General features: G+C 41.8%; 1 long non-coding RNA gene across 4 annotated transcripts in view; it reads right to left on the reverse strand.

The window, feature by feature from the left end:
- LOC122557992 overlaps window positions 1-14058 on the reverse strand; it is a 53805-nt gene that overhangs the window by 34592 nt on the left and 5155 nt on the right. For all 4 annotated transcript variants that reach the window (XR_006314031.1, XR_006314037.1, XR_006314001.1 and 1 more), the window contains exon 2: window positions 11914-12035. This is a non-coding gene — a long non-coding RNA (uncharacterized LOC122557992). The remainder of the gene's footprint in view (window positions 1-11913; window positions 12036-14058) is intronic.

Raw genomic sequence — 14058 nt, forward strand, 5'->3', positions numbered from 1 at the left:
GGGGTTGTGGGACTATGAGGTTGGAGGCGGTGGATGGGAGATCCCCTGAGGTGATGAGGTTATGGATGGTCTGGGAGATGATGGTTTGGTGGTGGGAGGTGGGGTCATGGTCAAGGGGGCAGTAGGAGGAGGTGTCCGTGAGCTGACGTTTAGCCTCAGCGGTGTAAAGGTCGGTGCGCCAAGCTAATATTCTGGGGACCCTGGTTCAAGTTCCCTCATGGCAGAGAGTGAAATTTAATTTTTTTTAAAAATCTAGAATGAAAAATCTACTGGTGACCACGAAACTATTCTTCAGTTCTGAGGAAGGGTCACTGGACCTGAAATTTTAACTCTGATTTTTCAGACCTGCTGAGTTTTTTCAGCAATTTCTGGTTTTGTTGTTGTTGACCATGAAACTATTGTTGCTTGTCATAAAAAAATCCATCTGTTTCATAAATATCTTTATGGAAGGAAATTTACTATCTTTATTTGTTCAGGTCAACATGTGATTCCAGACCCATAACGTGACTGTCCTGCTCCTTGGATCCTTTCTGACTTGCTGTGCATTTCCAGTGCCACACTTTTTGAATCTGCTTTCTATCGTGCACCTCTAAAAAGTGGTAAGGGACATTGTGGAGTACTGCTCCAAGAAGGCACTAAAAACGTGGTGACTCTTTGCAAGCTGGACTTCCAATTCTCATTGAGCAATAGGGCTTATGCCCGAAACGTCGATTCTCCTGTTCCCTGGATGCTGCCTGACCTGCTGCGCTTTTCCAGCAACACATTTTCAGCTCGTACCTGTTGAATTACTTGACTCTAAATCTAATAAAACCCAAACGATTTTTGTTTGCACAAGACGTAACCTCGGTATAGCAAAGATGATTCTTGATAGGAGCAAGAGTGACAGGGTAGTTGTTATGGGGGACTTCAACTTCCCAAATATTGACTGGGAATACTATAGTTCAAGTACTTTAGATGGGTCAGTTTTTGTCCATCGTGGGCAGGAGGGTTTTCTGACACAGTATGTAGACAGGCCAACAAGGGGCGAGGCCAGATTAGATTTGGTACTGAGTAATGAACCCGGCCAGGTGTTAGATTTGGAGGTAGGTGAGCACTTTGGTGATAGTGACCACAATTCAGTTATGTTTACTTTAGCAATGGAAAGGGATAGGTATACACCGGAGGATGAGAGCTATAGCTGGGGGGAAAGGCAATTACGATGTGATTGGACAAGATTTAGGATGCATAGGATGGGGAAGGAAATTGCAGGGGATGGGCATAATAGAAATATGGAGCTTATTCAAGAAACAGCTACTGTGTATACTTGATAAGTATGTACCTGTCAGGCAGGGAGGAAGTTGTCGAGTGCAAGAGCCATGGTTTACTAAGTTGAGTATCTTGTCAAGAGGAAGAAGAAGGCTTATGTTTGGATGAGATGTGAAGGCTCAGTTAAGGCAATTGAGAGTTACAAAATAGCCAGGAAAGACCTAAAGAGAGAGCTAAGACGAGCAAGGAGGGGACATGAGAAGTTGTTGGCGGATAGGATCAGGGAAATCCCTAAAGCTTTCTATAGGTATATAAGGGATGAAAGAATGACTAGAGAAAGATTAGTGCCAATCAAGGACAGCAGTAGGATTGTGCATGGAGTCAGAGGAGATAGACGAAGCGCTAAATGAATATTTTTCATCAGTATTCACACGAGAAAGACAATGGTATTGAGGAGAATACTGAGAAACAGGCCACTAGACTAGATGAGATTGAGGTTCACAAGGAGATGTCAGAAATTCTGGAAAGTGTGAAAATAGATAAACCATGATTTAGCAGTTTGGATCAGAAACTGGCTCGCTGGAAGAACACAGAGGGTGGTGGTTGATGGGAAATGTTCAACATAGAGTTCAGTTACTAGTGGTGTACTGTTTTCGGGCCACTGCTGTTTGTCGGTTTTATAAATGACCTGGATGAGGGTGTAGAGGGATGGGTTAGTAAATTTGGAGACAACACTAAGGTTGGTACAGTTGTGGATAGTGCCAAAGGATGTTGTAGGTTACAGAGGGATATAAAGAAGTTGCAAAGCTGAGCTGAGAGGTGGCGAATGGAGTATAATGCAGAAAAGTGTCAGGTGATTCACTTTGGAAGAAGTTACAGGAATGCAGAGTACTGGGCGAATGGTAAGATTCTTGGTAGTATAGACGAGCAGAGAGATCTCGGTGTCCATGTACACAGATCCCTCAAAGTTGCCACTCAGGTTGATTGGGCTGTTAAGTAGGCATAATGTGTGTTTGATTTTATTAGCTGAAGGATTGAGTTTCTGAACCATGAGGTCATGCTGCAGCTGTACAAAACTCTAGTGTGGCCACACGTGGAGTATTGCGCGCAGTTCTGGTCACCGCATTCTAGGAAGGATGTGGAAGGTTTGCAAAGGGTTCGGAGGAGATTTACTAGGATGTTGCCTGGTATGGCAGGAAGGTGTTACGATGAAAGGTTGAAGGACTTGAGGCTGTTTTCATCAGAGGGAAGGAGATTGAGAGGTGATTTAATTGAGACACATAAGATAATCAGAAGGTTAGACAAGGTGGACAGTGAGAGCCTTTGTCCTCAGGTGGTGATGGCTAGCACAAAGGGACATAGCTTCAAATTGAGGGGTAATAGATGTAGGACAGATGTCAGAGGTAGTTTCTTTACTCAGAGAGTAGTAGGGGCGTGGAACACACTACCTGCTACATAGTAGACTTGCCAACTTTACGGGTATTTAAATGGTCATCGGATAGGCATATGGACGAGAATACAATAGTATAGGTTAGATGGGCTTCAGATTGGTTTCACAGTGTGGCGCAATAGCGAGGGCTGAAGGCCTTATAATGCGCTGTAATGTTCTACGTTCTAGTATAGACAAAGATGAATTCTCAAGTAGCAAATTAAACAAAATTTTAATAGGAATAAGTATACGCTTCAATACAGACAGATGTTCACAACTCAGTTGAGTGTTTAGATTGATTCAAGTTGCAGAGCTTTCTCCAGTTCCATTCATCAACAGAAGCTCTTTCAGATTTTGCCTTGGCAGAACTCAGTGGTGTGGCATATTGGATGATTTTAACAGGAGATTGACTATCTGCGTATATTGTTCATACAATGGAACAATATTTCTTTCATAGTGTCCTTTCACATCTGATTTTATTCAATTGTCCATTGTCCATTCTGGTCTATGAGAGTGATGTAATCTTAGCACATCATATTTGCTTTCATGCTAATTTGAAAGTAGGATCTTGCAGCAACACTATTAAACTTGTCATAATTTTTATCCAGAGATAGGGACACTACCACTGCCAAAGTGCCACAAGAAACTCTAAACATTAAACTTATAGATATTTTCGAATCAACCTTGGGGTTGATTGTTCAGCGATGTTATTACCCACCCCTGGACCAAGTGGGACTTCAACTGAGGTCTTCTGTTCAAAGGCAGGGACACTACCATGTAGTCATACCATGCATCATATGGGAAGCTGAACCTTTGGTCCAACTTGTCTGTGCTGACCAGATTTCTCAAGCTAAACTAGTCCCATTTGCCTGCTATATATATATATATATATATATATATATATATTTGTCCAAGTGTTTTACAAATATTGTAACTGTACATGCATCTAACACTTCCTCTGGCACTATACACAGCTACACACTATTAAACTTTCAAGCTTTTCAGTCCAGCCTTGATATGACTACTGGATTAATTAGTAATTATCAGTCAGAGCATTGAGTATAGGGGTTGGGAGGTCATGTTGTGGCTGCACAGTACATGGGTTAGGCCACTTTTGGAATATTAAGTGCAATTCTGGTCTCCCTGCTACAGGAAGGATGTTGTGAAACTTGAAAGTTTTCAGAAAAGATTTGCAAGCGTGTTGCCAGGGTTGGAGGATTTAAGCTACAGGGAGAGGCTGTATAGGCTGTGGCTGTTTTCCCTGGAGCGTCGGAGGCTGAGGGCTGATCTTACAGAGCTTTATAAAATCATAAAGGGGCATAGATAGAGTAAGTAGACAAAGTCTTTTCCCTGGGTTGGGAGAGTCCAGTACTACAGGGCATAGGTTTAGGGTGAGAGAGGAAATATTTAAAAGAGACCTAAGGGACAAATCTTTCACACAGAGGGTTGTGCCTGTATGGAATGAGCTGCCAGAGGAAGTGGTGGAGTCTGGTACAACTACAATATTTAAAAGGTATCTGGATGGGTATATGAATAGAAAGGGTTTAGATGGATGTGTGCCAATTGCTGGCAAATGGGATTAGATTAATTTAGGATATCTGGTCGGCATGGATGAATTAGACTGAAGGGTCTGTTTTGGTGCATACATCTCTATGATAGGAAAAGGAGGATAGAGCAGATGAATGCATGGCTGAGGAGCTGGTGTATGGGAGAAAGATTCACAGTTTTGGATCATTGAAATCTCTTCTGGGGTAGAAGTGACCTGTACAAGAAGAACGGATTGCACTTTCCTTGGAAGGGGACTAATATGCTGGTGGGGAGATTTGCGAGAGCTGCTCGGGAGGATTTAAACTAATAAGGTGGGGGTGAGGTGGCCCAGAGAGTTAGTGAGGAAAGAGATCAATCTGAGACTGGTACAGTTAAGAACAGAAGCAAGTCAAACAGTCAGGGCAGGCAGGGACAAGGTAGGACTAATAAATTAAACTGCATTTACTTCAATGCAAGGGACCTATAAGGGAAGGCAGATGAACTCAGGGCATGGTTAGGAACATGGGACTGGGATATCATAGCAATTACGGAAACATGGCTCAGGGATGGGCAGGACTGGGAGCTTAATGTTCCAGGATACAAATGCTACAGGAAAGATAGAAAGGGAGGCAAGAGAGGAGGGGGAGTGGCGTGTTTGATAAGGTATAGACAGGATAGATCAAGTGAATCCTTAGAGTATAAAGGCAGTAGGAGTATACTTAAGAGGGAAATCAGGAGGGCAAAAAGGGGACAGGAAATAGCTTTGGCAAATAGAATTCAGGAGAATCCAAACGGTTTTTACATATACATTAAGGACAAAATGGTAACTAGGGAGAGAATAAGGCCCCTCAAAGATCAGCAAAGTGGCCTGTGTGTGGAGCCGCAGAAAATAGGGGAGATACTAAACGAATATTTTGCATCAGTATTTACTGTGGAAAAGGATATGGAAGATATAGACTGTAGAGAAATAGATGGTGACATCTTTCAAAATATCCATATTACAGAGGAGGAAGTGCTAGATGTCTTGAAACACATAAAGGTGGATAAATCCCCAGGACCTGATCAGGTGTACCCTAGAACTCTGTGGGAAGCTCGAGAAGTGATTGCTGGGCCTCTTGCTGAGATATTTGCATCATCGATAGTCACAGGTGAGGTGCTGGAAGACTGGAGGTTGACTCACGTGGTGCCACACTTTAAGAAAGGCAGTAAGGACAAGCCAGGGAACTATAGACCGGTGAGCCTGACATCGGTGGTGGGTAAGTTGTTAGAGGGAATCCTGAGGGATAGGATGTACAAGTATTTGGAAAGGCAAGGATTGGTCAGGGATAGTCAACATGGCTTTATCCGTTGGAAACCATGTCTCACAAACTTGATTGAGTTTTTTTGAAGAAGTAACAAAGAGGATTGATGAGGGCAGAGCAGTAGGTGTGATCTATATGGACTTCAGTAAGGTGTTCAACAAGGTTCCCCATGGGGGACTGATTAGCAAGGTTAGTTCTCACGGAATACAGGGAGAACTAGCCATTTGAACACAGAACTGGCTCAAAGATAGAAGACAGAGGATGGTGGTGGACGGTTGTTTTTCCATCCGAAGGCCTGTGACCAGTGGAGTGCCACAAGGATCAGTGCTGGGTCCTCTACTTTACATCATTTATATAAATGATTAGGAAGCGAGCATAATAGGTATAGCTAGTAAGTTTGCAGATGACACCAAAATTGGCGGTGTTGTGGACAGCGAAGAAGTTTACCTCAGATTCCAACAGGATCTTGATCAGATGGGCCAATGGGCTGAGAAGTGGCAGATGGAGTTTAATTCAGATAAATGCAAGGTGCTGCATTTTGGGAAAGCAAACCCTAGCAGGACTTATTACTTAATGGTAAGGTCCTAGCGACTGTTGCTGAACAAAGAGACCTTGGAGTGCAGGTTCATAGCTCCTTGAAAGTAGAGTAGTGGGAAGATAGGATAGTGAAGAAGGAGTTTAGTATGCTTTCTTTTATTGGTCAGAGTCTTGAGTAAAGGAGTTGGGAGGTCATGTTGCAGCTGTACAGGACATTGGTTAGGCCACTTTTGGAATCTTGTGTGCAATTCTGGTCTCCTTCCTATTGGAAAGATGTTGTGAAACTTGAAAGGGTTCAGAAAAGATTTACCAAGGATGTTGCCAGGGTTGGAGGATTTGAGCTATAGGGAGAGGCTGAACAAGCTGGGGCTGTTTTCCCTGGAGTGTCGGAGGCTGAGGGGTGACCTTACAGAGGTTTACAAAATTATGTGGTAGGCATGGACGGGTTGGACCGAAGGGTCTGTTTCCATGCTGGACATCTCTATGACTCTATGGCTCTTCGACTTAATTTAGTCAATTTACAAGTGTTTCGATAAGAATTAGAAGAAATTTGCATATTGACCTTGTTAGCTTCCAGTAAGTATAATAAGTCTAATCACTGAAGTTGCACTAAAGTCTATTACCACAAACCAACTTACAGTCTCCTACGTCAACCATGTAATTGCTGGGCAACCACAACACTAACCCCAACCCAAACTCTTAATGCTTTCCAAGACCTTGCAAGGCATGCAGATTGAAAAGAGATTATGTTGTACAGAAGACTTGGCTTTTTCAGTATGTTCAAAGGGTACAGTAAACCAAGATTAGATTAAAAGCATATATATCCTTCTAGCAGGAACAACTAGGAGTGTGTCAAAAGTCATGCACTTACAGATGCATCGATAACATCGCCAACTAGACAGATTTGTTCAGCTGCACACTATTAAACTTCCATGATTTGGAAATGCCGGTGTTGGACTGAGGTATACAATGTTAAAAATCACACAACACCAGGTTATAGTCCAACAGGTTTATTTGGAAGAACTAGCTTTTGGAGCACTGCTCTATCATCAGGTGGTTGTGGAGTATAAGATCACAGAATTTATTGCAAAGTTTTACAGTGTGATGTAACTGAAATTATATATTGAAAGAGACCTGGATTGTTTGTTAAGTCTCTCATCTTTTAGAATGGGCATGTTGGTTTCAGTTCTTTTATCTGTAAATCCCAGAAATTTCTTAAAGTTATATTAGATTAGATTAGATTACTTACAGTGTGGAAACAGGCCCTTCAGCCCAATAAGTCCACACCGACCCCGCCGAAGCGCAACCCACCCAGACCCATTCTTCTCCATTCCCCTACAGCTAATACGATGAGCAATTTAGCATGGCTAACTCACCTAACCTGTACATTTTTGGATTGTGGGAGGAAACCGGAGCATCCGGAGGAAACCCACGCAGACACGGGGAGAATGAGGCGGGAATTGAACCCGGATCTCTGGCGCTGTGAGGCAACAGGGCTAACCACTGTGCCACCGTGCCGCCCATTCGCAAGTGAACTTTAACAATAGGTGCCATGTTGGCCCAGATAATGCATTGCAGGTGTGAGGTGCCCTGTGTGAGGCTGTTCAGACGGACCCTAATATAAAAAAGAGATTTACAGAATCTTTACAGACTATACATCATGAAATCTAACTGTATGTAATGTAAAGGACTCCTCACAGTCTTAGTGAGAATGAACTAATTTAACTTCTCCATAGTTGCTATTCTCTTGTTAAGAGAAGAGCCTCTTTTTATTAAGACTCAATGGTGATCAATCCTTTACAACTGTAAATAAATTATGCCTTTAGGTTCAGACAAGAGAAAGAGGATCGATGGCAGCATTCTTCTAGAACAAATATCACCTGAAAATCAAAAATGAACAATGTTGCCAAACACAACAAGGTTCTATGGTAGACATGATGGATTGAATATCCTCCTGCTGTGCTGGAAATGTCATACAGTCATACAGCACAGAAACAGATTAGAGTAGATTCCCTACAGTATGGAAACAGGCCCTTTGGCCCAACAAATCCACACCGACCCTCCGAAGAGTAACCCACCCAGACCCATTCTTCTCCATTTACCCTTGACTAATGTACCTAACACTACAGGCAATTTAGTATGGCCATTTCACCTGACCTGTACGTCTTTGGATTGTGGGAGGAAACCAGAGCACCCGGAGGAAACCCACACAGACACGGGGAGAATGTGCAAACTCCATACAGACAGTCACCCAAGGTTGGGATCAAACCCAGGTGAGGCAGCAGTGCTAACCACTGAGCCACCATGCTGCCCCAACTTAGCCCAATTTGCCTGTGCCAACCAGATTTCATAAATGGAACTAGTGCCATTTGCTTGCATTTGACCCATGCCCCTTTAAACCTTTCTCATTCATGTACCTGTCCAAATAACTTTTAAATGTTATAATTGCATTCACCTCTCCCAGTTCCTCTGGCCGTTTGTTTCGTATATGCATCATGCTCTGTGTGGAATATTTCTCCTTCAGAGTCCTTTTAAATCTTTTCCCTCTCACCTTAAACCTATGCCCACCAGTTTTGGACTTTCCCACCCTGGGAAAAGACATTAGCTATTTACATTATCTATGCTCCTTGATTTTATAAACCTCTATAATGTCACCCCCATGTCTCCTGTGGTCCAGGGAAAAATGTCCTACCCTAGTTAGTCACTCCTTATAACTCAAAACTTCCAGTCTTGGTAACATTCTTGGAAATATTTTTTGCACCTTTTCCAATTTAATAACATTCCTCCTATAGCTGGGTGACCAGAATTGTATGCACTATTCCAAATATGGCCTTACAGACGTCTTGTACAACTATTTCCTGATATTATACTGCCTCACAGTATCAGGGACCCAAGTTTGACTCCTGCCTTGGGCAACTGTCTGTGTCGTGTTTGCACATTCTCCCCGTGTCTGCGTGGGCTTCCTCCTGGTGCTCCGGTTTCCTCCCAGAGTCAAAAGATGTACAGATTAGGTGAATTGGCCATGCTAAATTGCCCGTAGTGCTCAGGGATGTGTCGGTTAGGGGCATTAGTCAGGGGAAATGACCTGTTTCCACATTGCAGGGATTTTATGGAAATGAGTAGCCTCTTACACCAACAGGCCACACATTATTACATTTTAGTCTATGTAATGCAAGGTTTTCCAACTGTTAATACATTAGGTTTTTTTTGCAGATCCTGCAGAGGACAATTAAAGTACCAATATTTGTCTGTACAAAAATTTATGTTGGGTGGCTGTGAGTTATAGTTTTCTCCCAGACAACATGAGTGCTATTACTACGACTGAGGGAGTGCTGCAATGTTGGCACTATTATGTTTCAAAAGAGCTGATAACCTGACCTGCCTGCTTCTGAATGCTACTGTTCTCATGGCACTGAGAGAAGAAGGAAAACAGTGAATATTCATATCATATCTTTTACAACTACAGGACATCTCAAAGTGCTTCTCAAACAGTACTGTATCATTTGAAAAGCAACTGCTGTTTTGAAATATGGTAACCGATTTACACACAGCAGAATTGCACAAATATCAATGAAAAATTCATGTGGCTGGGAAGTAGGTGTAGTTTAATGTCAAGGTTAAAAATCCATTCTGTACTTACAGCTGATGCAATATGAATGATTGTGACACTACCAGATCTTATGAAGTGCAATCCTATATCCAAAGGACTCCTCACAGTCTTAGTGAGGTTCTCTGCCTAGAAGTAACTTAGACCTAGGTGCTATTATCATAAGATAAGAGGCTACTTTTATTAAGACTCAACAGTGATCAGTCCTTTACAACTGTAAACCAATTACACCCTTCAGCTCAGTCAAGAGAAAGAGGATCAATGGCATCATTCTTCTAGAACAAATATGACCTGAAAATCAAAAGTGGGTGATGTTGTCTAACACCAGAAGGTTTTGTGGTGGATATTATGGGCAAAATGGCCTCCTTCTGTGCTGGTAGTGTCATAGAGTCATAGAACACCAAAACAGGCTGTTAGGGATGCCCACAACTGAGCAGCACAAAATGGCTGAAGGCTGCCCATGGCCAATGTAGCCGAACAGTTAGAGACCTGGGGAAAATATTTGCTTAATGTAGTCTTCACAAGTAGAACAATAGTAGCTCCTAGACTCAAGGTTACTGGACTGGAATAAAAGCTGCCGTTTCTTATGCTTTAAGAACATTTCACACTAATTAGTTGTTTGTCTTGAATTAGTTAATCAATCCGTTACAATATTAAGAATAGGTTTTAGTTATGATCCTTTACATAATCATAGATATAGATTCTGAAGTAGTCACAGATCCATCCATATACAAAAAAATTACTAAAAGCATTACAGGAAAAGATTCAAAGTAGTTTCAGACAGTAAAAGCAGCTCTCCACGCGCACACCCCACCCCCCCAACCTTATCATTACAGGGAGAAATGAATCATAGATACATAAATTAGCAGACAACAGAATATGGATTGAATGAATACATTAAGACTTAACTTGTTAGCTGAAGAATTCTAACATTAGGTATAGCCACATAAATCTGTTGGAACTGATCAAAAATCAATGCTCTTTGTATTTCCTGTAATGAGGAATTTAAAAGGTCCTGAAGTGATAGGCAAGAATCCAATTAATTCGCAGTTAACATGGTGCAGTTGGCAAATGCTACTTGAATACAGTATTTATTGTGAAACGCCTCAGGAAGGAAGATAAGAAAGTCTGGGAAACATCATGAAGGACCAGGGGTGGACCACAAGCCTGTCCATCTCTTTGTCATTCAGTGATATTATTAGCTTAATTGGAAATACATTGAAATTGCTAAGGCAAGCTTTAACTGTATGAGATGTTGTACCAGAGAACCAATTACAAAGGGATTGCTGCTGACTAATAGTAGTCAAAGGGGGTGGCGTGTGCGCTCTGAGTTCAAACAGTCTAAGTTAAGACCCTCTGAAGCTTTTTGTGTGCCTTGTTGCTCTGGAGAAATCGCAAAAAAAAGTTATCTAACACCACCCCATGACTTGGACATTCATTGGAAACTATGAGATCTAACACAGACCCTTCGGTCAAACATGTCCATGCCGACAAGGTTTCCTTAACTGAACTAGGTCCACTTGCCTGTGTTTGCCCAATATCCCTCTGAACTCTTCCCACTCATTTACCTGTCCAAATGCCTAATAAATGTTGTAACTGTACTCACCTGTACCACTTCCTCTGGCAGTTCATTCCATATATGCACAACTCTCTGCGTGAAAAGTTTCCCCTTAGGTCCCTTTAAAATCTCTTCCCTCTCACCTTAAACCTATGCCCTCTAATTTTCTATTCCCCTACTATGGGGAAAATACATTGGCTATTTACCTTATCTATGACCCTCATGATTTTATAAACCGCTATAAAGACACTCCTTAGTCTACTATGCTCCAGGGAAAAAAATTCCTAGCCTATCCAGCCTGTCCTTAAAACTCAAACCTTCTACTCTTCATAATATCCTTTCCAGTTTAATAATATCCTTCCTATAGCAGACAACCAGAATTATATAAAGTACTTCAAATGTGGCTTTACCAATTAGTCTAAATTCATATCATTTTCCTTAGTAAAGACAGGGCTGAAAGGTGATCTGATAGAGGCATTCAAATTCATGAAGGCTCCAGACAGAGACAATAGGCAGAAACTGTTCCCTTTTGAGAAGGATTCAATTAAAGAAGGTGCAGATTCAAAGTAGTTGATAAGAGAAGCAAAAGTAACATATGAAAAAACTTTTTCATCCATCAAGTAGATAATGCACTGTCTGAGAATGTGGTCAATAGAAACATTCAAAAATATATTATCTGAAAAGGAAGCAGAGTTTGCAGAGTTCTTACCTTTTATGCAGAGACAAGGGAGAAGGTAGGACACTAGGTGGACTGCTCATTCAAATAGATGGCATAGATATGATGGGCTGAAAGGCCTCATTCTGGACTGTAATAACTCTGTGAATCCGTCACTATTAATTGAGACATAGAGTACAAACGTCAGGAAGCTATGTTAAACGTGTGTAAAACACTAATTCATCTCCTGAAGTACTGTGCCTTATTCATAACCCCTTCCTTAACAAGAATGTGAAGTATTTGAGCATCTCCTAGAGATGAGGGATTGCAGTAATGCAGATAGACTAGAGAAGATGGTGTTGGCCTTCTTAAAGCAAAGCTGGCCAACAAGTGGTATTTAAAATTGGAGAGTTTATAAATAAAGAAAGACCGACTAAAGAATAATAAATTCCTGTGGCAAGGTAATTGGCAAAAGAACCAGAGGTCACAGCAGAAGAAAGCATTTATACTATAAATGGCATAATGGATCAACCACAATTTATTGAATACTTGAAGTGCTGAATGGCCTATTCCTGTTCCTGTTTTCTCTATTTCTAAATTATTAGGGTTTGGAATTGGTGACCTGATATACTTCCAATCGTGGCATTTTAAATGGAATGGGATCAATATTTGAAGGCAAAAACCTAAACAGAAATGGGGAATGACCAAGTGTATGGGAATGTGATGTGACAAACAAAATTAAAGAGGGCTGCAGTGGGTATAGGAGACCATTAAGGGCTTGAAAGGATAATATCATAGGGAATGATGGAGAGTGTGACAATACTATGGCTTAAGGGGTGTTTTCTTTATGAAGAGAGATTGAGACAAAGGTAATGAGCGGTCTGCTTCAAGCCAACAAAGTAAATAGCTTGTGTGGTCTTGGGTTCTTTTCTCAAAGGTGGAACAATAGGAACAGCCTGAATGGATGGGGTCAAGCTCCCACAGAACCAGGATTTTAGTTTTAGCTTTCAGTAGCTGCTGGGATTATGATAGCTGCTCCGTCTCTCCCTCTCTGCTACAGCTGAAAGTTTGGGTTCTCTTCCTGCTGCTAGCATTGTAAAGGGTATTTGTATGGGATGTGACTGTATTGGAACAGCTGCTGTGTAGTGGTTAAATAATCTGTCATTCTGTTAAACTTTCCAGTAGACTGAAGTTATTCCAATCCTTTCTTTTGTTTGTATTTTAACCATAGTGTATAAATAAAGTGTGTTTGCTTCAAGCCTGGTAACAGAAAGTAGACACTAGTAAATGTAATTTCTAAAAGAAAGTCTTAAAATGGCTTTCAACAAAGTATCCCATAATAATCTAGCAAATAAGGTCAGAGAATATGGAATTGGTGCTAAGTGGCAGATGGATTGTTAGCTGGCTTAAAGATAGTAAACAAAGAGTGGGAATAAAAAGTAAGTACGCAGAATGACAAAGGGTGGAAGTGGCATTCCTTAAGGATCAGCGTTGGAAGGGCTGTTCAAAATTTACATTAACCTTTTGGACATCTGAACCAAAAAATCTGAATGGCACCTATGGGAGAATAAGAAGATACTGAGAAGGAAAATAATAAATTAGAGGAGGATATTAATTAACCTGCTGATTGATCAAATAGGGAAAGTCTAAGTGCAGCAGAGCAGCAAAAGGATCTCCGAATACAAATACAAATATACCAATTACCAGAGATTGCAACAACACAGAAAAAAAACAAGTACAAGATTTTGTAGTTTGAGGGGCAAAATTGGAAAACCAGAGAAGTAGTGGGAGAATGGGGTTGAGAAACGTATCAGGGAGAAAGTGAGGACTGCAGATGCTGGAGATCAGGGCTGAAAATGTGTTCCAGTACTGAACAACCCAGATGGCTTCCTTCTTCAAAGACCGCAATTTCCCCCCAGACGTGGTCAATGATGCTCTCCAACGCATCTCCTCCACTTCCCGCTCCTCCGCCCTTGAGCCCCGCCCCTCCAATCGCCACCAGGACAGAACCCCACTGGTCCTCACCTACCACCCCACCAACCTCCATATACATTGTATCATCCGTCGTCATTTCCGCCACCTCCAAACGGACCCCATCACCAGGGATATATTTCCCTCCCCTCCCCTATCAGTGTTCTGAAAAGACCACTCCCTCCGTGATTCCCTCGTCAGGTCCACACCCCCCACCAACCCAACCTC

Source organism: Chiloscyllium plagiosum, chromosome 1, assembly GCF_004010195.1.
Source record: "Chiloscyllium plagiosum isolate BGI_BamShark_2017 chromosome 1, ASM401019v2, whole genome shotgun sequence".
NCBI lineage: Eukaryota > Metazoa > Chordata > Chondrichthyes > Orectolobiformes > Hemiscylliidae > Chiloscyllium > Chiloscyllium plagiosum.